Genomic DNA, 22,708 nt, shown 5'->3' with positions numbered 1-22,708 from the left:
GTTCAGACACCCTTTCCACTAGTACTAGGAGTCTTTGCTGGGGCTGTTTTATGGCTTACTGAGAATTTTTCTGACAGCAGATTTCTCTCTAACCACAGTATTGTTCCCTATATCAAGATATTTCCTTCATTGTTCTCCCTCTGTCTTTACTGCATCTCGACTATCCCCTTCCTTCATTTCTCCTTGCCCTCCCCTTCTTCATTCTCCTTCCTCCTCCTCCCACCTTTCTTCCCCCACTGCTCCAAATTTTCTCAGGACCTCTTTTCTGTTTCCCCTTCCCAGGGGTATCCATGCATGCATCACTTAAGATCCTCCTAGTTACCTTCTGGTTGACAGATGAGTCTATCCTGACTAGTCCCACAGTAATTCACTTCCAAAGAGCACACAGAGGCTCTTATTAATTAAGAACTGTTTGGCCTATTAGCTTACACATATTATTAACTAGCTCTTACATCTTATATTAACCCTTAATTCTTATCTATGTTTAGCCACATGGCTTGGTACCTTTTCTCAATAAGTCATTCTCATATTTTTCTTATCTGCCTCTAGCTGATAAGTCACTCTGCATTCCCCTTCGCATATTTCCCTTAGTCAACCATATTTCCTGCATAGCTACAGGAAAGTCTGTAGCTTACCTCTGGCAAATCTTTATAGTCTACAAGAACATTATCCCATGGCATTCCACCTTTTTTCTTTTTAAAAAAAAGTGCTCTGAATTTTATCTAATTTGTTTAGCATATATATATATATATATATATATATATATATATATATATATATATATACAAAGAGAGAAAGTGTTTAACACATCTTTTAGCTGTTTGTTGGCAGCATGCCACAAATCCTTTAGGAGGGATTTTCCTGTCTCAGCAGCCACAGCTTTAAAAAAAGTGGCAGTTTTAAAATGCTGGCTTTCTTGGCCTCTGCAGGTTTGAGTTCTGACTCTTTCAGGAAGGAAGTCTGGCTACAGAGTATCTGAATTGGGTTTGTGAGCAGAGTGCTGTGGCTTGCTTGATGGCAATGTGAACTCTCTGTGTGCCTGGAAGTGGAGCAGTGCATGTGGCTCAAAGGCACAATTGGCTCAAAGGCGCAAGGGGTTCTGCCATTTGACCTATGATTTTGACCTAGCAATGAGGCAGCTTAAGTTTTTAAGAAGATATTATCACTTGAAAAAGCAATCCTGGACAGTAAAGAATTACAGATTCACAATAGGACAGATTCAGACATAAAAGATTTCAAAAGGGTTTACTCTGTACATAGGCTTGGGAGAGAGAAGAAATAGAGTGTAGAGAGTTGGAAAAGAGGTAAATTGTTTAAAAATAAGTCTTTAAAGAGACAGAGTACAGACAGTTATAGATTAAAAGGTGTAAATAAAAATAAACATGTAGAGATGGTGAATTCACACAGTCTGAATTTTGTATATCACTGTGTTATATTTGAACTTTTTGACTGTGAAGGAGGTAAGTAGAGAGAGACATTTAATTGTATGAGATGTGAAGCTAAACTAGCATGTATATTACAAAGGTATCTTGACTTCAGAATTTGGGTCTAAGGACATGTTGCTTGGGAAAAGAAGTTCTTTTGTTATCAGAGAAGATGAGAACCTGTGGGTTGCATCCAGGCACATATGGTTTCATGGACCAAGACCCCCTGAAAGGTCACCCTGAACAGCCTCAAAATTTACTTCACCCAACTGCTGACTGAGATGAACTTAGCACACAGGATACACCATGAAAGATCTGATTAACAGCACTCCAAACATCAGGAAGCAGTATGGACAAAGCTCCACCCATATTCCCAAATATTGTCTATAAATGTTTGTTTACATTTAAAGGGAGATATGATATAGATATAAATAATGTGCACTGATATGAATCTTGCTTTATTGATACAAATTTTGTTATATGTATATTTATTTCTGATCTTGATTAAGGTATTGTGTTTGTGTAGTTCATTTAAGAATATAATGTATAATTCAGAAATATAAGTTAATAATCATTTAAATAATGAAGCTTGTAGTCATGTTAAATTTTATAGGTGTATAAAGACATATTTCAGTTAGGTATTCTTCAAGTCCTTCAGAGACCTTCAGAACATGGCATTTAAAATGTTTTAGAACTTAAGACTTTTCATGACAATGAGACACATCTGCTCCTGGCAGCACCAATCTACTTCAAGAAAAAGATGGTCATTGAAGAGGCTCCTTCAGGAGTTGGTTAGCCATTTGGGAAAGAAACTGCTCTTGCCTGGACAGTATGAAGTGGACATGCAGGACCCTCAGAGAAATGAATACTGAACATGCCTAAATGTTCTTGCTTCATGAAAAAGTCTATGAGACACTCTGCAGGATACAGAAAAAGTGACTGGCTATCTGCCAATATAGGTGAAACTTTCTTTGAAATTTTGGTAAAAAAACAATGACATCGTGAATTTTGCATGCAAATGGATGGAAATAAAAAACACTATCTTGAGTGGGGTATCCCAGACCCCAAAAGATGAACATGGGATGTACTCACTCATAATTGGTTTCTAGTCATAAATAAAGGACATTGAGCATATAATTTGTGATCACAGAGAAGCTAAATAAGAAGGTGAACCCAAAGAAAAACATATAGCTATCCTCCTGGTTATGGGAAGTAGACAAGATTGCCGGGCAAAAACTGGGAACTTGGGGGTGAGGTGGCATGGGGCTAAGGGGAAAAGGGGTGAGAAAAGTGAGAAGGGGAGGATGGGAGGAGCTTCGGGGAATGGGATGGTTGGGATAAAGGAAGGGTGGATATGGGAGCAGAGAAATATATATCCTAATTAAGGGAGCCATCTTAGGCTTGGCAAGAGACTTGACTCTAGAGGGGCTCGCAGGTGTCCAGGGAGATGTCCCCAGATAGTACCTTTAGCAACTGAGGCAAGGGAACCTGAAATGACCCTATCCTATAGCCATACTGATGAATATCTTGCATATCACCTTAGAACCTTCATCTGGCGATGGATCAAGATAGAGACAGAGACCCTAACTGGAGCACCAGACTGAGCTCCAAAGGTCCAAATGAGGAGCACAAGGAGGGAGAACATGAGCAAGGAAGGCAGGACCACGAGGGGTGCACCCACCCACTGTGACAGTGGAACTGATCTACTCAGAGCTCAACAAGGCCAGCTGGACTGGGACTGAATAAGCATGGGATGAGACCAGGCTCTCTAAACATGGTGGACAATGAAGGCTGATGAAAATCCAAGGACAATGTCACTAGGTTTCGATCCTAATGCATGAACTGGCTTTATGGGAGCCTAGCCTGTTTGGATGCTCACCTTCCTGGACCTGGATAGAAGTGGGAGCATCTTGGACTTCCCACAGGGCAGGGAATCTGGACTGCCCTTCATTCTCGAGAGGGAGGGGGAATGGAGTGGGGGGAAGGAGACAGGAGTGGGGAGAGGGGGAGGGCAGTGGGGGGAGGGGCGATGTGTAGGAGGAGGGGGAGGGAAATTGGAAACAGGGAGGAGGCAGAAATTTTTTCAACAATTAAAAAGAAAATAAACAAAAAAGAGAAAGAAGAAGAAGAAGAAGAAGAAGAAGAAGAAGAAGAAAGAAAGAAAGAAAGAAAGAAAGAAAGAAAGAAAGAAAGAAAGAAAGAAAGAAAGAAAGAAATTTCATTTTCATAAAAAGTGTGCTGTCTACTAAGGGCCTGTGGACTGAAGATGTGTGCCCCAATGGTACAGAATAACTTTGGGTCATGAGACATCTCTGTTAATTAATTTTAGAATTTTGGAAGTTGCTTACAATGCACTTCCTGTTCACTTAGGTAATATTATATTTTTCTGACGTTTTTGGTGGTGTTGAAGAATTTATACTTATAATTATAGTTTTCCCTACTTATGATAAAAGACAAAGTAGATATAAACATTGTAACTGTGGTTCTTGCTTGATAAATTTTGTTATATGTAATTTTACTATGCTAAAGCCTTCATTTGTGTTTAATCAGTAAAGGGGAAATGGTGTAGGAGGGCCTGTTTATGTGTTGCTTTCATTGGTTAATGAATGAAGAAACTGCCTGGGGCTCTTTTAGGGCAGAACTTAGTGAGGCAGGGAAAACAGAACTGAATCCTGGGAGGAAAAAGGGCAGAGTCAGAGAAACCATGGCTCCTCCACGTGAGATGAACGCTGGTTAGAATCTTGCTGGTAAGACACATGTAAGATGTAAAAATTAGCCAATAGAGTGCTGAGGAGTTCCATCTGGATAGGTAAGTGTGTGCTATCCTGGTGTGGATTGTCCTGAAAGAGAGCAACTGTTCCTGCTGCTGGGGCATCTTCGTTACATAGGACCCAGCCTCCCCAAGCCTGCCCTGTTGTCTGCAAGGTCCTTGGCTCAGGAACAGCTTCCTGCTCCTGCTCTAAGTCTACCCACCCAGACAGAGGAGTGAGTGCCTGCCTGCTGGGCAGGCCTGAAGGTCCCCACAAGGGAGTGCAGGCATGATCAGCTTATGTTGCAGGGTCTCCTGTGTTCTACTCGACCCTGCCCTGCTCCCAACATTAGCCCTTTTGTCCACAGTGTCCTTGGGCTATCAGGCATTCCTGTTTCAGTGCTGAGGAGTTCCACCTGGACAGATGAGTGTGTGCTATCCCTGGGCAGCCTGTCCCAGAAGATAGTACAACCCACTGTCCCCCAGCTTCTGCGGCAGGGGTGTCTTCATTACACACTACCCAGCCCCCCTCAGCCTGCCCTGTTGTCTGCAAGGTCCTTAGCTCAGGAACAGTTTTCTGCTCCTGCACTAAGGTTAGCCACCCAGAGGGGTGAGTGACTGCCTGCCGGGCAGGCCTGAAGGTTCCCGCTATCAGGCATCCCTGTTTCAGTGCGGAGGAGTTCCATCTGGACAGAGAAAAATACCAGGCATCTCTGTTTCAGTGCTGAGGAGATCCATTCAGACAGAAATATTTCCTGCTTCTACACTGAGGAGATCCACCCAGAGAGTCAGTCACAGCAAAGACTGGACCAAGATACCAGGCCTCTCCTGGATCAATTTGAAGGAAGAGACAGGCAGGTGCCAATGCAAGAATTCCTCCAACAACCTGAAAGGCAACATGACATCACCAGAATCCAGGGATCTCAAAACAAGAATTGAACACCCTACTACAGAAGAAATAGATTTATTGCCTTTAAACATAACTATATAAAAATAATAGAGGACGTTAAACAGAAGGTGAAAAACTGCCATAAAGAAATAGAGATGACAAACAAAAAGTTAGAGGAAATGAAAAAATCTCTTAAAGATACCCAAGAAAAACAAGAGAAAAAAGAAAATACAATCAAACAGGTAAGGGAAATGGTTCAAGACTTGAAGAATAAAATGGAGGTAATGAAGAAAACACAAACAGAGGGAAGACTGGAGATGAAAAATCTGGGTAAATGAACAGGAACTACGGAGACAAGTATTACCAACAGAATACAAGAGATAGATAAAAGAATGTCAGACACTGAAGATACCATAGAGAGAATAAACGCACTGATCAAAGAAAACAGCAAATCCAACATCACAAAACATTCAGGAAATCTGGGACACAATAAAAGACAAAACCTAAGAATAAATAGGGGTAGAGAAGGAGGAGAAGTACAGATCAATGGGTCAGAAAGTATATTTAATAAAATTATAAAAGAAAAATTTCCCAACCTAAAGAAAGATATTCCTATGAAGGTTCAAGAAGCATGCAGGACACCAAATTGACTGGACCAAAAAAAAAAAATAACATCCCCTCACTATATAATAATTAAAATAAAACATACAGAATAAAGAAAGATTATTAAGAGCTGCAAAGGGAAAAGATCAAGTTACTTATAAGAGTAAACCTATCAAACTTACACCTGACTTCTCTATGGAAACCATGAAATCCTAAAGGTCCTGGATAGATGTACTGCAGAAACTAAGAGACCACTGTCTCAGTGGGTGGGTGCACGCCTCGTGGTCCCGACTTCTTTGCTCATGTTCTCCCTCCTTCTGCTCCTCATTGGGACCTTGGGAGCTCAGTCCAGTGCTCCAGTGTGGGCTCTGTCTCTGTCTCCATCCATCACCAGATGAAGGTTCTATGATGATATGCAAGATATTCGTCAGTATTGCTCTCGGATAGGGTCATTTCAGGTTCCCAATCCTCAGCTACCCAAGGAACTAACTGGGAACCTCATGTTGGGCACTTGGGAGCCCCTCTAGGGTCAAATCTCTTGCTCACCCTAAAGTGGTTCCCTTAACTAAGAATTGTGGTTCCGTGCTCCCCTATCCACCTTTCCTTTATCCCAATTCTCCTGATTCCCCAAGTCCCCCCTCCTTCCCTTCTACCTTTTCTCTCCCCATCTCCCCTTACTGGGAGCTCACCAAGGCCAGCTGGACTGTGACCGAAAAAGCATGGGATAAAACCGGACTCTCTGAACATGGCGAACAATGAGGGCTGATGAGACGCCAAGGACAATGGCACGGGGTTCTGATCCTACTTAATGTGCTGGCTTTGTGGAAGCCTAGCCAGTTTGGATGTTCACCTTCCTAGATATGGACGGAGGGGGGAGGACCTAGGACTTACCACAGGGCAGGGAACCTGGACTGCTCTGTGGACTGGAGAGGGAGGGGGAGAGGAGTGGGGGGAGGGGTAGAAGGGTGGGAGGAGGGGGAGAAGGGTGGTAGGAGGGGGAGGGAAATGGGAGGCTGGGAGGAGGTGGAAACTTGTTTTTTGTTTATGATTTTTTTCTTCTTTTCTTAATAAAAAAAATTATTAATAAAAAAAGAAAAAAGAAAAAAAGAAACTAAGAGACCATGGATGCAAGCTCAGACTACTATACCCAGCCAAGCTTTCGTTCACTATAAATGGAGAAAATAAAATTTTCCAGGATGAAAACAAATTTAAACAATATATAGCCACAAATGCAGCCTTACAGAAAGTAATAGAAGGAAAATTACAAACCAAGGAGTCCAACAATGCCCACAATAACCCAGACATCTAGAGACCCTTCACCAACACAAAACAAAGAAGGAAAACACACAAACTCTACAAAAAAAAAGAATGGAGTTAACAACCACGGGCCATTAATAATACTTAATATCAGTGGACTTCACTCACCTATAAAAGGGCACAGGCTAAGATTGGATATGAAAACAGAATCCAACATTCAGCTGCTTACAAGAAACACATGTCAACCACAAAGACAGACATCTACTCAGAGTAAAAGGCTGAGAAAACGTTTATCAAGCAAATGGACCCAAGAAACAAGCAGGTGTGGCCATACTAATTCCTAACAAAGTTGACTTGAAACTAAAATCAATCAAAAGAGATAGGGAGGGATATTTTATACTCATAACAGAAACAATACATCAGGATGAAGTCTCGATCCTGAATATCTATGCCCCTAATATAAAAGCACCCACGTATGTAAAGGAAACATTACTAAAACTCAAGGCAGACATAAAACCACACATACTAATAGTAGGAGACTTAAACACTCCTCTCTCACTAATGGACAGGTCCATCAGACAGAAATCTAAAACAGAGAAATAAGAGAATTAATGGAGGTAATGAACCAAATGGACTTAACAGACATCTATAGATTATTCCACCCGAAGAGGAAAGAATATCCCTTCTTCTCTGCAGCTCATGGAACCTTCTCGAAAATTGACCACATACTCGGTAACAAAGCAAACTTCCACAGTTACAAAAAATATTAGTAACAACCTGTGTCTTATTAGATTACCATGGATTTAAGTTAGAATTCAACAACAATACTACCCCCAGAAAGCCTAAAAACTCATGGAAACAGGACAGTCAACTACGGAACCACACCTGGATCAAGGAAGAAACACACTCAAACCTATGGGACACTATGAAAGCAGTGCTAAGAGGAAACTTCATAGCACTAAGTGTTGACTTAAAGAAAACGGAGAAAGCACACATTGGAGACTTAACAGCTCACCTGAAAGCTCTAGAAAAAAAAGAAACAGACTCACCTAGGAGGAGTAGAAGACTGAAAATAATCAAACTAAGGGCTGAAATCAACAAAATAGAAACACAGAAAACAATCCAATGAAATAAAAACCTGGTTCTTGGAGAAAAATCAACAAGATTGATAAACCCCTATCCAAACTAATCAAATGGCAGGGAGAGAATATGCAAATTAATAAGAACATAAATGAAAAGGGGTCATAACCACAGACACATAGGAAATTCAGAGAATCATTAGGTCTTACTACAAAAGTTTATATGCCTCAAAGTTGGAAAATGTAAAAGAAATAGACTTGTTTTTAGATAAATTCCATTTACCAAAATTAAATCAAGACCAGGTCAACAATTTAAATATACCTATAAATCATGAGGACATGGAAGCTGTCATAAAAAAAAACCTCTCAATCCAAAAAAGCCCAGCACCAAATGATTTTAATGCAGAATTTTATCAGAACTTCCAAGAAGAGCTGATACCTGTACTCCTTAATGTGTTTCACATAATAGAAACAGAAGAGTCATTGCCAAACTCTTTTTATGAAGCTACAGTAACCCTGATTCCAAAACCACACAATGTACCAACAAAGAAAGAGAATTACAGACCAATGACACTCATGAACATCGATGCATAAATTCTCAATAAAATTCTGGCATACAGAATCCAAGAACACATCAAAAAATTACCCATTATGATCAAGGAGGCTTCATCCCAGAGATGCAGAGCTGGTTTTACATACAAAAATCTATCAATGTAATCCATCATATAAATAAACTGAAAGAAGAAAACCATATAATCATTTTATTAGATACTGAAGCAGCATTTGACAAATTTCAATGGGCCTTTATGATAAAGGTTTTGGAGAGGTTAGGGATACATAGTAAAAATGGGAATTCTACCAAAGGCAATCTATAAATTCAATGCAATCCCCATTAAAATTCAAAAAAAAATCTTCACTGATATTGAGAGAACAATAATCAACTTAAATGAAAAAACAAAACTCAGGATAGCCAAAACAATCCTATCAAATAAAAGTGTATCTCTGACTTCAAACTCTATTACAGAGCTACAGTAATAAAAACATCTTGGTATTGGCATAAAAACAGAGAAGTTGACCAATGGAATCAAATAGATGATCCAAATATTAACCCACAAACCTATTAAGCACCTGATTTTTGAAAAATGAGCTAAAAGTATACAATGGAATAAAGAAAGCATCTTCAACCAATGGCTCTGACATAACTGGATATCAACCTGTAGAAGAATGAAAATAGATACATATCTATCACCATGCACAAAACTCAAGTCCAAATGAATAAAGACTTCAATATAAATCTGACCACATTGAACCTGATAGAAGAGAAAGTGGGAAGTAGACTGCAACACATGGGCACAGGAGACCACTTCCTACATATAACCCCAGTAGCATGGATAATATGGGATTGAATAACAGGATCTCCTGAAATTGAGAAGCTTCTGAAAAGCTAAGGACACTATCTTTAACACAAAAAGGCGTTGTACTGAAAGGGAGAAGATCTTCACCAACCCTGTATCAGACAAATGTCTTATCTCCAAAATATATAAAAAAAAATTCAAGAAACTGGACTTTAAAATGAAAATTAACCCAATTAAAAAAATGGGGCAATTAACTGAAAAGAGAATTCTCAATAGAAAAAGGGCAAATTGCCAAGAGACACTTAAGGTCATGTTCAACATCATTAGCAATCAAGGAAATGCAAATCAAAACAAATTTGAGATACCATTTTACATCTGTCAGAAGGACTAAAATCTAAAACACCAATGATAGTCTTTTCTGGAAAGGATGTGGAGTAAGGGAGACACTCATTCATTACTGGTGGGAATGCAAATTTGTGCAACCACTTTGGAAATCAGTGTGGTGGCTTCTCAGGAAATTGGGAATCAACCTACCCCAGCATCCAGCAATACTACCCTTGGGAATATACCCAAGAGATGCCCAATCATACTACAAAAGCATTTGTTCAACTTTGTTCATAGGAGCATTATTTGTTTAGCAAGAACCTGGAAACAACCTAGATTCCTCTCAATGGAAGAATGGATAAAGAAATGGATATACTCATTGTAGTAATAAGGGCAGCGGGGCTGCGTCCCCAGCACCCCAGCCGCCCGCACGGCTAGCTTATGCCCGAAATAACAACACACAAACTGTATTCATTTAAACACTGCTTGGCCCATTCTATTCTAGGCTAATTCTCACATATTAATTTAGCCCATTTCTAATCATCTGTGTATGGCAACCCAAGGTGTGCTTATCAGGAAGATTCTAGCCTATGTCCATCCTGGGTCGGAGCTTCATCCCGGGAGCGGGGCATGGCGTCTCTCTCAGGCGTCTGCTCCCGAGAGGAGGGCTGTCGAGACTGAGCTCACTTCCTCTTCCTCCCAGCGTTCTGTTCTGTTTTCTCCTCCCACCTATCCTCTAACCAATAAAATGGGCCAAGGCAGGTCCTTTATTAGCCAATGACCTTCCTCCATCAACTCATAAAGAATGGATATATGTTTTACAATACTACTCAGGGGTAAAAAGCAATGACCTCTTGAATTTTTCATGCAAATAAATAGAAATAGAAAACACTACCCTGAGTGTGGTAATCCAGACCCAAAAAGATGAATATGTTATGTACCCACTCATTTGTGGACTCTAGCCATAATCCAAGATGATTAAGCCTATAGGTCATAAGCCCAGAGAAGCCAAATAACAAGATGAGCCCAAAGACAAACACTTATAGATCCTCCTGGAAATTGGAAGCAAACAAGATTACAGGGCAAAAGTTGTGAGCATGGGGGTGGGAGCAGTGGTGGGGTAAAGTTGGGAGAAAGGGGAGAGAGGGAGAGGGAAGGAAGAAGGGTAGAACTGGCAACAGCTTGGGTGAGTGTGAGGGTGGAGATGAAGGAAGGGCAGATATAGGAGCAGGAAATAAGATACCTACAATAAGGGATCCATTTTAGGGTTGGCAAGAGACTTGGCTCTAGAGGGCATCCCAGGTGGCCATGGGGATGTCCCCAGATAGGTCCTTGGACAGCAGAGGAGAGGGGACCTGAAAGGTTCTTGCCTCACTATCACACTGAAGATTATCTCAAATATCACCATAGAATCTTCATCCAGCAACTGATGAAGATAGAGACAGAGACCCTCATCAGAGGAACAGACTACTGATCTCTAGGTCCAATTGAAAGACAAAAGAATAGAGAAGATGAGCAAAGAAGTCAGGACCACGAAGGAATGGTCCACCAACTGAGGCAGTGTACTTGTTCTAATGGGAGCTAACCAAATCCAGCTGAACCAGGTCAGAATGAGCATTTGATAAAACTGAACTCTCTCATTGTAGCTGACAAGAGGGGCTGGTGGAGAAGCCATTGATAAAGGACTTGTATTTATGGCAGATTCTGGCTTTTGGGGACCCTAGTCTATATGGATGCAAACTCCCTAGGCCTGAATGTATGAGGGAGGGCCTTGGACTTCACACAGGGCAGGGTTCCCTGCCCTCTCTCAAGGAAGGTGGGAAAGGGAGGAGAGGGAGTGGAGTAGCAGGAGGAAATTGGGAGGAGAGGAGGAAGTATAAATAATTTAATGGAAAAATAAATAAATAAATAACAAAATAAAAGATAAGTACATTCTCTTGAAAGTGTATTTAGCTTCTGGAAAGAACCATATTTCCCTCATATAAACATACAAAGCTTTCTGAGAAAGGTTAATTTAAAGTCTCAATCCACAGTTAACAACTTTAAAAGCTTTTGTGAAAAACGAACACACATACCCACGGGGACCTGGGACCTCCGGGGTGAAAGATGTTGAGTCCTGCCAATGGGGAGTAGATCCACCTGGTGAACTATGTGGAGGATTACCTGGACTCCATCAAGTCACTGTCTTTCGCGCTGCTGAGGAAGGTCTCGCTGATGCGGGAGATTGATGTCAAATATCAAAAGATCCTGAAGGAGCTGGTTGACTACTATGAGAAGTTCAAGCGGGAGATGGACAGCACCCAGAAGAGAAGATGCTGCACTGCATCCAGAGGGCCTTGATCCACAGCCAGGAGCTGGTCGATGAGAAGACCCAGATCGTCAGTCAGATGGTGGAGCTGGTGGAGAACCGCACAAGGCAGGTGGACAGTCATGTGGAGCTCTTCAAAGCCCACCAGGACATCAGCGACAGCACTAGCAGCAGCGGCAAGGCCAGCCAGGACAAGTTAAAGAGTGAGACAATCGCTCAGGCAGACAAGCCGAATAACAAGCGGTCCCGGAGGGAGTGAAACAACGAGAATTGAGCGAATGCATCTAATAATCACCACAATGATGACATCACCTCAGAAACGCCCAAGGAGAAGAAAGCAAAAATCTCAAAGAAGAAGAAACACCCCAACGCCAAAGCAGAGAGGGAATCCTCTCCTGCAGACCTCCCCATCGACCCCAAGAAGCCCACGTACTGTCTGTGCAATCAGGTCTCCTATGGAGAGATGATCGGCTGTGACAACGACGAGTGCCCCATCGAGTGGTTCCACTTCTCCTGTGTGGGACTCAACCATAAACCAGAGGGCAAGTGGTAGTGCCCCAAATGTCGGGGGGGGAGGACAAGAAAACAATAGACAAAGCCCTGGAGAAGTCCAAGAAAGAAAGGGCTTACAACAGGTAGTTTGTGCACATTCACACATGAGAACAGACCCAACAGTGTATTTGTGTCCCTGCCTTTGCGGAAGTCCAAGTACTTTCATGGGTGTGTCTTCATGGTGTACACCTAACCAGACTGGGGTTGCAGATCAGCAGTTTAGAAACTACAAAATGGATACTGCCCAAGCTTTCATTCACTATAAATGGAGAAAACAAAATTTTCCAGGATAAAAACAAATTTAAACAATATATAGCCACAAATCCAGCCTTACAGAAAGTAATAGAAGGAAAATCACTAACCTAGGAGTCCAACAATGACCACAATATCTCAGATATCTAGAGACCCTACACCAGCGCAACTCAAAAACGGAAACACACAAACTCTACTACTAAAAATGTGACCGGAGTTAACAACCACTGGTCATTAATATCACATAATGTCAATGGGCTCAACTCACCTATAAGAAGGCACAGGCTAAGAGATTAGAAATGAAAACAGGATGCAACATTCTGCTGTTTACAAGAAACACACCTCAACCACAAAAACAGGCACCTACTCAGAGTAAAGATCTGGGAAAAGGCTTATCAGCAAATAGACTTAAGAAACAAGCAGGTGTGGCATTACTAACTCCTAACCAAGTTGACTTCAAACTAAAATCAATCAGAAGAGATGGAGAGGGATATTTTATACTCATAACAGGAACAATTCATCAGGATGAAGTCTCGATCCTGAATATCTAGGCCCCTAATATAAGAGCACACACGTACGTAAAAGAAACATTACTAAAACCCAATGAAGCCAACAAACCACACACACTCCTCTCTCAACAATGGACAGGTAAATCAGACAAACACCTAACAGTGAAATTAGAGAATTGATGGAGGTAATGAATCAATTGGACTTAACAGATATGTATAGAATATTTCACTCAAATATGCAGCTCATGGAACCTTCTCTAAAAATGACCACATACTCGGGATCAGAGCAAACTTCCACAGTAACAAAAAAATATTAGTAACCACCTGTGTCTTATCAGATCACCATGGATTAGAGTTAGAATTCAACAACAATGTTACCCCCAGAAAGCCTAAAAACTCATGGAAACTGAACAGGCAACTTCTGAACCATACCTGGATTAAGGAAGAAATAAAGAAAGAAATTAAAGTCTTCTTTGAATTCAATGAAAATAAAGAAACAACATACTCAAACTTATGGGACACTATGAAAGCAGTTCTAAGAGGAAAGTTCATATCTCTAAATGCCCACTTAAAGAAAACAGAGAAAACACATATTGGAGACTTAACAGCCCACTTGAAAGCTCTAGAAAAAAAGAAGCAGACTCACATAGGAGGAGTAGAAGATTGGAAATAATCAAAGCGAGGACTGAAATCAACAAAATAGAAACACAGAAAACAATCCAAAGAATCAATGAAACAAAAAGCTGGTTCCTTGAGAAAATCAAGAAAATTGATAAACCCCTATCCAAACTAATCAAAAGACAGAGAGAGAATATGCAAATTAATAAGAACAGACATAAAAAGGGGAACATAACCACAGACACAAAGGAAAATCAGAGAAGCATTAGATCTAACTAAAAAAGCCTGTATGCCACAAAACTGGAAAATGTAAAAGAAATGGACACTTTTTTAGATAAATACCATATACAAAAGTTACACCAGGACCAGGTGAACAATCTAAACAGACCTGTTAGTCGTGAAGAATTAGAAGCTGTTATCAAAAACCTCCCTACCAAAAAAAGCCCAGGACCAGATGGTTTCAATGCAGAATTCTACCAGAACTTCCAAGAAGAAATAACACCTATACTCCTTAATGTATTTCACAAGATAGAAACAGAAGAGTCATTGCCAAATTACTTTTATGAAGCTACAGTTACCCTGATTCCAAAACCACACAAAGACTCAACCAAAAAAGAGAATTACAGGACAATCTTGCTCATGAACATCGATGCAAAAATTCTCAACAAAATACTGACAAACCGAATCCAAGAACACATTAGAAAGATTATCCATTATGATCAAGTAGGCTTCATCCCAGAGATGCAGGGCTGGTTCAACATATGAAAATCTATCAATGTAATCCATCATATAAATAAACTGAAAGAAAAAAAAACCCATATGATCATTTCATTAGATGCTGAAAAAGCATTTGACAAAATTCAACATCCTTTTATGATAAAAGTATTGGAGAGATTAGGGATACAAGGGACATACCTAACTATAATAAAAGCTATATACAGCAAGCCAACAGCTAACATCAAATTCAACAGAGAGAAAATCAAAGCCATCACGCTAAATTCAGTAACACAACAAGGCTGTCCACCCTCGCCATACCTCTTCAATATAGTGCTTGAAGTTCTAGCAATAGAAATAAGACAACATAATGGGATCAAGGGGATTCGAATTGGAAAGAAAGAAGTTAAACTTTCGTTATTTCGTTATGATAGTGTACATAAGCGACCCCCAAAACTCCACCAAAGAATTCCTACAGCTGATAAACACCTTTAGTAATGTGTCAGGATACAAGATCAACTCCAAAAAATCAGTTGGCCTCTTATACACAAAGAATATGGAAGCAGAGAGTATATCAGAGAAGCTTCACCACTCACGATAGGCACAACCAGCATAAAATATCTTGGGGTAAATCTAACCAAGGAAGTGAAAGATCTATTTGACAAGAACTTTAAGACATTGAAGAAGGAAATTGAAGAGGATGCAAGAAAATGGAAGGACCTCCCTTGCTCTTGGATTGGGAGGATCAACATAGTAAAAATGGCAATTCTACCAAAGGCAATTTATAGATTCAATGCAATCCCCATCAAGATCCCATCAAAATTCTTCACAGATCTGGAGAGGACAATAATCAATTTTATATAAAATAACAAATAAGCCAGGATAGCCAAAACAATCCTATATAATAAAGGATCTTCTGGAGGCATTACCATGCCTGACTAAACTCTATTGCAGAGGTACAGTAATGAAAACAGTGTGGTACAGGTATAAAAACAGAGAAATCAACCAATGGAATCATATAAAAACCCAGATTTTAACCCACAAACCTATGAACACCTCATTTTAGATAAAGGAGCTAAAAGTATACAATGGAAGAAAGAAAGCATCTTCAACAAATGGTGCTGGCACAACTGGATGTCAACCTGTAGAAGAATGAAAATAGACCCATATCTATAACCGTGCACAAAACTCAAGTCCAAATGGATTACAGACCTCAATATCAGCCTGAACACACTGAACCTGATAGAAGTGAAAGTGGGAAGTACTCTACAGCACATGGGCACAGGAGACCACTTCCTACATATAACCCCAGGAGCACAGACATTAAGGGAAACATTGAATAAATGGGACCTACCAAAACTGAGAAGCTTCTATAAAGCAAAGGACACTCTCACCAAGACAAAAAGGCAACCTACTGACTGGGAGAAGATCTTCACCAACCCCGCAACAGACCAAGTTCTGATCTCCATAATATATAGAGAACTCAAGAAACTAGACTTTAAAATGCTAATTAACCCAATTAAAAAATGAGGCACTGAACTGAACAGAGAATTCTCAACAGGAGAAATTGAAATGGCCAAAAGACACTTAAAGTCATGCTCAACTTCCTTAGCGATCAGGGAAATGCAAATCAAAACAACTTTGAGATATCATCTTACACCTGTCAGAATGGCTAAAATAAAAATCACCAATGATAGCCTCTGCTGGAGAGGCTGTGGAGGAAGGGGTACCCTCATCCATTGTTGGTGGGAATGCAATCATGTGCAACCACTTTCCAAAGCAGTGTTTTGGTTTCTCAGGAAATTCAGAATCAACCTACCCCTGGACCCAGCAATACCACTCTTGGGAATATACCCAAGAGATGCCCAATCATATGACAAAAGCATTTGTTCAACTATGTTCATAGCAGTATTATTTGTACTAGCCAGATCCTGGAAACAACCTAGATGTCCTTCAATGGAAGAATGGATGAAGAAAGTGTGGAATATATACACATTAGTGTACTACGCTGTGGTAACAAAACAATGACTTCTCGAATTTTGCATGCAAATGGATGGAAATAGAAAACACTATACTGAGTGAGGTATCCCAGACCCAAAAAGATGAACATGGGATGTATTCACTCATAATTGGTTTATAGCCATAAATAAGGGTCATGGAGACTACAATTGGTGAATCTAAAGAACCAAAATAAAAGGTGAACCCAAGGGAAAACATATAGTTATCCTCTTGACTATGGGAAGTAGACAAAATTGACCAGGAGAAAATTGGGATCTTGGGGGTGGGGTGGAATTGGTGTAAAGGGAGATGGGGAGAGAAAAGTGAGAAGGGAAGGAGGGGGGAACTTGGGGAAACAGGAGGATTGGGAAAAAGGATGTTTCTACAGGGGAGCACGGAACCACAATTCTTAGTTAAGGGAGCGACCTTAGGGTTGGCAAGAGACTTGACCCTAGAGTTGATCCCAGGAGCCCATAGTGCTGTCCCCAGTTAGTTCCTTGGGCATCTGAGGATAGGGAACCTGAAATGACCCTATCCTATTGCAATACTGACGAATATCTTGCATACCACCATAATTAGAACCATCATCTGGTGATGGATGTAGATAGAGACAGAGACCCACACAGGAGCACTGGACTGAGCTCCCAAGGTCCCAATGAGGAGCAGAAGGAGGGAGAAGATGAGCAAGGAAGTCTGGACTACGAGGGGTGCACCCACCCACTGAGACAATTGTGCTGATCTATTGGGAGCTCATTAAGGCCAGCTGGACTGTGACTGAAAAAGCATGGGATAAAACTGTACTCTCTGAACATGGTGAACAATGAGGGCTGATGAGATGCCAAGGACAATGGCACCGGGTTTTGACCCTACTTCATGTTCTGGCTTTGTGGGAGCCTAGCCTGTTTTGTTGTTCTCCTTCCTGGACATGGACTGATGGGTCCGGACCTTGGACTTTCCCCAGGACAGGGAAACCTTACTGCTCTATGAACTGGAGAGGGAGGGGGAGGAGTTTTGGGGAGGGGGAGAAGGTGGGAGGAGGGGGAGGGAAATGGGAGGCTGGGAGGAGGTGGATACATTTTTTTCCTTTTCTCAATAAAAAAAGAAAGAAATAGAAATAAATGAAACTTCACTAGTTTGTTTCTTTAGCACTTAATTTTAACATATAAATAATTTTAAATTTTTTTGTTTTAAAAATTTATACACCAGCAGTTTAGACAAAGCCTTAAGCAAGTTGTATATTACTGATGTCACATAATAAGGAAGTAGACATTATGTCCATGGCAGCAAATCAATGTCAAAACTACTTAGAGCAGAGGTTAGGAAGTGACTGTGTACTAGAGGTCAGCCCCACCATCTGTTGTATATGGCCTGTGGGCTAAGAATGTGCTCTGTGTTTCTAAGTGCTTTGAGAAATATCATTTCACAATACATAAAAGTCCTATGAATTTAATTTTGAATGTCTATAAATAAAGACTCGTTGGAACACACACAAAACAAAGAATTAAAGGGAGTGTTCCCCTACACTCTCTTGCTGTACTATGAAAGATAAACACATTCTTTTGGAAGTGTATTTAGATTTTTTAAAGAATTGTGAGTTTCCCTCAAAAAAAGTCACAAAGATATCTGAGAATGACACACATTACTTTTCAGTTTTTGAGTCACAGATAACACTCTATAAGCCTATCTGACAAACGCATATGCATTTCTTTCTAAAGAACAGCACTTTCTTGAAACTGTTAAAGCATTGTTAGAAGTAAAGGAAGTTTTCTTCTAGACTCTATATACTGTAGTTTAAGATAAGCACATTCTCCTGAAAACATATTTAACTTCTTGCTAGAACATTAAGTTTCCCTCATAAAAACACAAGAAGCTTTCTGAGAAAGACACAGTTTACATTAAAGTCTCTTTCTACAGTTAACAACTTTAAAACTTTCATGTAAAATGAACACACATAATTTTCTCTAAAAAAACACACTTTATTCAAAAATTTCAAAGCATTTTTAGGAGTCAATAAAAGCATTCCCATACAGTTTATATGGTGTATTTGAACGATAAGTCCATTCCTTTGAACGTGTTATGAGCTTCTTCATAGAATTGTAAGTTTCCCCCAAAGAACAAAACAAAGCATACTGATAAAGACAGCCATTTCTTTTTGGTTTTCTGTTAGCACCTCTGTCAGCTTACATACATAAAAAGACGCACATAATATTGCTCTCTAAAGAAAAGCAAAATCTTTAAACTATTCAAAGCATTGAAGGACATATGCTGTACAATAAAAAGAAGCACATTCTTTTGATAGTGTATTTACCCTCTTAATACAACTGTAAATATTCCTCAAAGAAGAAAAAAGATTTCTGAGAAAGATACATGTTACTTTACAGTTTTCTATTCACTTTTAACACTTTATAAGCTTATCTGAAAAATGCAGAATGCATTTCTATCTCAGCCGGAGCCCTTTCTTTAAACTGTTCAAAGCATTGTTAGACTTAAAGGTGAGTTCCCATACACTTAATATGCTGTACATTCAAAGATAAGAACAATCTCATGAAAGTGACTTAGCTTTTTCACAGAACCATCAGGAAACATATAAAAAGGATTTGTGAAGACACGTGGTAATTTTCAGTTTTCTCTTCACTATTAGCCCCTCTGTAAGCTTTCATGGAAAACGTACATACATATTTCTCTAAAGAAAAGCACTTTCTTTAAACTGTTCTAAACACTGTTACAAAAAATGAGTGTTCCTATGCATTCTATATACTGTACTATGAAAGATAAGCACTTTCTCATGAAAGTGTATTGGCTTCTGGCTAGAAACAGAAGTTCCATAAATTTCACAGCTTTGATACCTATAATGTGTACTGTGAAAGACAAGCACATTCCTTTGAACATGTATTTACCTTCTTCATAGAAACCTTCAAAGGTTTCTCTCAATGAAATACACTAATAATCCTGAAAAAGACACACAATTCTGTTTTCTCAGCTCTGTAAGTATATGAGAAAAAACACATATATATTGCACACTAAAGAAAAGTATTGTCTTTAACTATTCACAGCATTGTTGGAAGTGAAATGATCAATTCTTACACTACTTACTGTAAAAAAAAGACATTCTTTTGAAAGTCAATTGAGCTTCTTAATACAACCATGAATATCACTCAAAGAAACAAAAAAGCTTTCTGATAAAAACATATGTTACTTTAGAATTTTCTATTAACTTTTAACACTTTGTATAAGCTTAACTGAAATAAAGCAGTTCTTTCTCAAAAGAAGCCCTTTATTTAAAATGTAAGCATTGGTAGACATAAAAAAGAGTGTTCCCATACACTCGATATGCTGTACATTGAAAGATAAGCACAATCTGCTGAAAGTGTTTGTTCGCCATAGTTACCTTCTTGAGAAAGACACAGTAAACTTTAAAGTCACTCTTCGCCCCTATATAATCTTTGTGTAAAATGCACATGCAAATTTCTCAAAGAAAAGAACTTTCTTAAAATGATCAAAACACTGTTAAAAGAAAAGTTCATATACACTCAGTATGTTGTCATCAGAAGATAAGCACTTGCATCCAAAATCTATACAGCTTCATGCTAGAACCATAAGTTCTAATGCAACCCACAGAGCCTACTGAGAGAGACACTTTGTTTTCCCTTCTCTTTTTTTGCTACTCGATTCTATGTGGAAAACGCACATGATTATGTTAACAACACTCCATAGGCTTATATGAAAAACACATATGCGTTGCTGGGTAAAGAAGAGAACTTTCTAGAAACCGTAAAGCCTTGATAGAGGTAAAATTAGAGCGTTCTGCTCGACTCTGTGTTAGGTGAAGACAAACACATTCTCTTGAGAGTGGAATTAGCTTCCTGATTGCTTTCTGAGAATCACACAGGTTACTTGAAAGTCTCTCCCTAAAAGTTAACAACTCTAAAAGTGAAAAAAAAAGAGTTAGCACATAGATTTCTCCAAAGAGACACCCTCTCTTCAAAGCTTTCAAGGCATTGGTAGTAGTCAAAGGAGCGGTCTCCTAAACATTGTCGGCTGCCCTTTGAATGAAAATTCCATTCTAATGAACGTGGAATGAGCTTCTTCATAGAATTGTGTAGTTATCCCCCCCCAGAGCAATATAATGACTATAACACGCATGTCCTTTCTATTTTCCAGTCTCAGTTCTGTAAGCGCACATGCATATCGCTCTCTCTGAAGAAAAGCAAAGTCTCGAAACTAAGGAAAGCACTGCAAAGAAACAGGCAACGCTTTCTGAGAAAGACATGGTTGTAAAGTCTCTCTTCCCTCCTAGCCCATTCAGAAGCTTTCTTTTATGTCAAACGCACACACATAGTTCGGTTCTCCAAAGGAAAGGACTTCTTTAAAATGATCTAAGCACTGTTAGACCAAAACAAGTTGTACCTTCACACTCAACATGCTGTCTTCCGAAGAAAACCACTTTCTTGCCCAGGTGCTTATTTAGCGTCTTGTTAGAACCGCACGTGTCCCTCAATGCAACACACACAAAGCTTTATGAGAAAGACACACTTTACTTTTCCGTTTAATACCCTAGTCTTATATGGAAAACACACATACCTTATTTCTCTCTAAAGAAGGTCGCTTTTTTAAACCATTCAAAGCACTGTTAGACGTAAAGGGATTTCTCCTATCCACCCTCCAAGCTGGACGTCGAATGAAAAGCACATTTATTGTTCTCTAAGGGGAAGCATTTTCTTTGAAATGTTCAAAAGCATTGCTGGAAGCAGAGCGGAGTATTCCCTTTCCGCTCTCTTGCTGTACTTTGAAAGATAAGCCAATTCTTTGGAATGAGTGTATTCCTATTCATAAAAGACTTGTGAGTTTCCCTCCAAGACACATGCAGAGATTTCTGAGAAAGACACACGTTACTCTTCAGTGTTCGAGTCACAGTTAACAACACTCCATAGGCTTACCTGAAAAATGCATATGCATTGCTCGCTAAAGAAGACCACTTTCTCAAAACCGTTCAAAGCTTTGTTAGAGCTAAAAATGGAGAGTTCTGCTCGACTCTGTACACGGTAGTTGAAGACAAGCAAATCCTTTGGAGAGAGGAATTATCTTCCTGATAGCTTTCTGAAAACCATGCAGGTTACTTGAAAGTCTCTCTCCAACAGTTAACGACTTTAAAAAAAAAGAGTACTCACATAATTTTCTCCAAAGAGATGCCCTCTCTTCAAAGCTTTCAAAGCTTTGGTAGCAGTCAAAGGAGAGGTCCCCTATACTTTGTCGGCTGCGCTTTGAACGAGAACTCCATTGTGTTTGAATGTGGAACGAACTTCTTTATAGAATTGTGTAGGTTCCTCCCCCATAAAGAAATATCCTGACAATGACACGCATGTCGTTTCTGTTTTCGGGTCCCAGCTCTGTAAGCACACATACTTATTGCTCACTCTGAAGAAAAGCAAAGTGTGAAAAAACCCAAAGCTCACTCCACTTGAAGGGAAAGCACATTCTTTCGAATGTCGGTTACCCGTCCCAAAACAGATTTCTGAGAACGACACACATTACTGTAGAGTTGTCACTTCCTTCTTTTAACCCTGTTTTCCAATCTTACCTGCAAAAATGCAAATGCGTTTCTTTAGCCAGCAGAGCCCTTCCTCTAAACAGAGGGAAGCATTGGTAGGCATGAAAGGAGGATTCTGATACACTCGAAACATTGAAAAATAAGCCCAATCTCTTGAAAGTGGTTTCTTCCCTAAGTTTGCTGCAAAAAAAAAAAACAGGCAACGCTTTCTGAGAAAGACATGGTTGACTGTAAAGTCTCTCTTCCCTCTTAGACGCTCTAGAAGCTTTCTCTCCTGTAAAACGAACAGACATGGTTTGGTTTTCCAAAGGAAAGATCTTCCTTAAAATGATCTGAGCACTGTTAGACCAAAACGGGATGTTCCGTAACACTCGATATTCTGTCTTCTGAAGATAAGCACTTTCTTGCCCAAGTGTTTATTTAGCTTCTTGCTAGAACCGCATTGCTCCCTCAATGCAAAACACACGAAGCTTTCTGAGAAAGACACATTTTACTTTTCCATTTCCTACAGTAGTCTTCCACCCTCCAA

The 22,708-nt window shown here is 39.8% G+C and overlaps 1 pseudogene; it reads left to right on the top strand.

Moving 5' to 3' along the window:
* The first annotated feature begins 11,786 nt into the window (after positions 1-11,786).
* LOC121443880 lies at positions 11,787-12,627 on the top strand (annotated as a pseudogene).
* The last annotated feature ends 10,081 nt before the right edge of the window (positions 12,628-22,708 follow it).

Source organism: Microtus oregoni, unplaced genomic scaffold, assembly GCF_018167655.1.
Source record: "Microtus oregoni isolate MIOR12 unplaced genomic scaffold, Mior012 000113F_ref0000058, whole genome shotgun sequence".
NCBI classification, from domain to species: domain Eukaryota; kingdom Metazoa; phylum Chordata; class Mammalia; order Rodentia; family Cricetidae; genus Microtus; species Microtus oregoni.
This window is presented reverse-complemented; position numbering and strand designations above follow the sequence as displayed.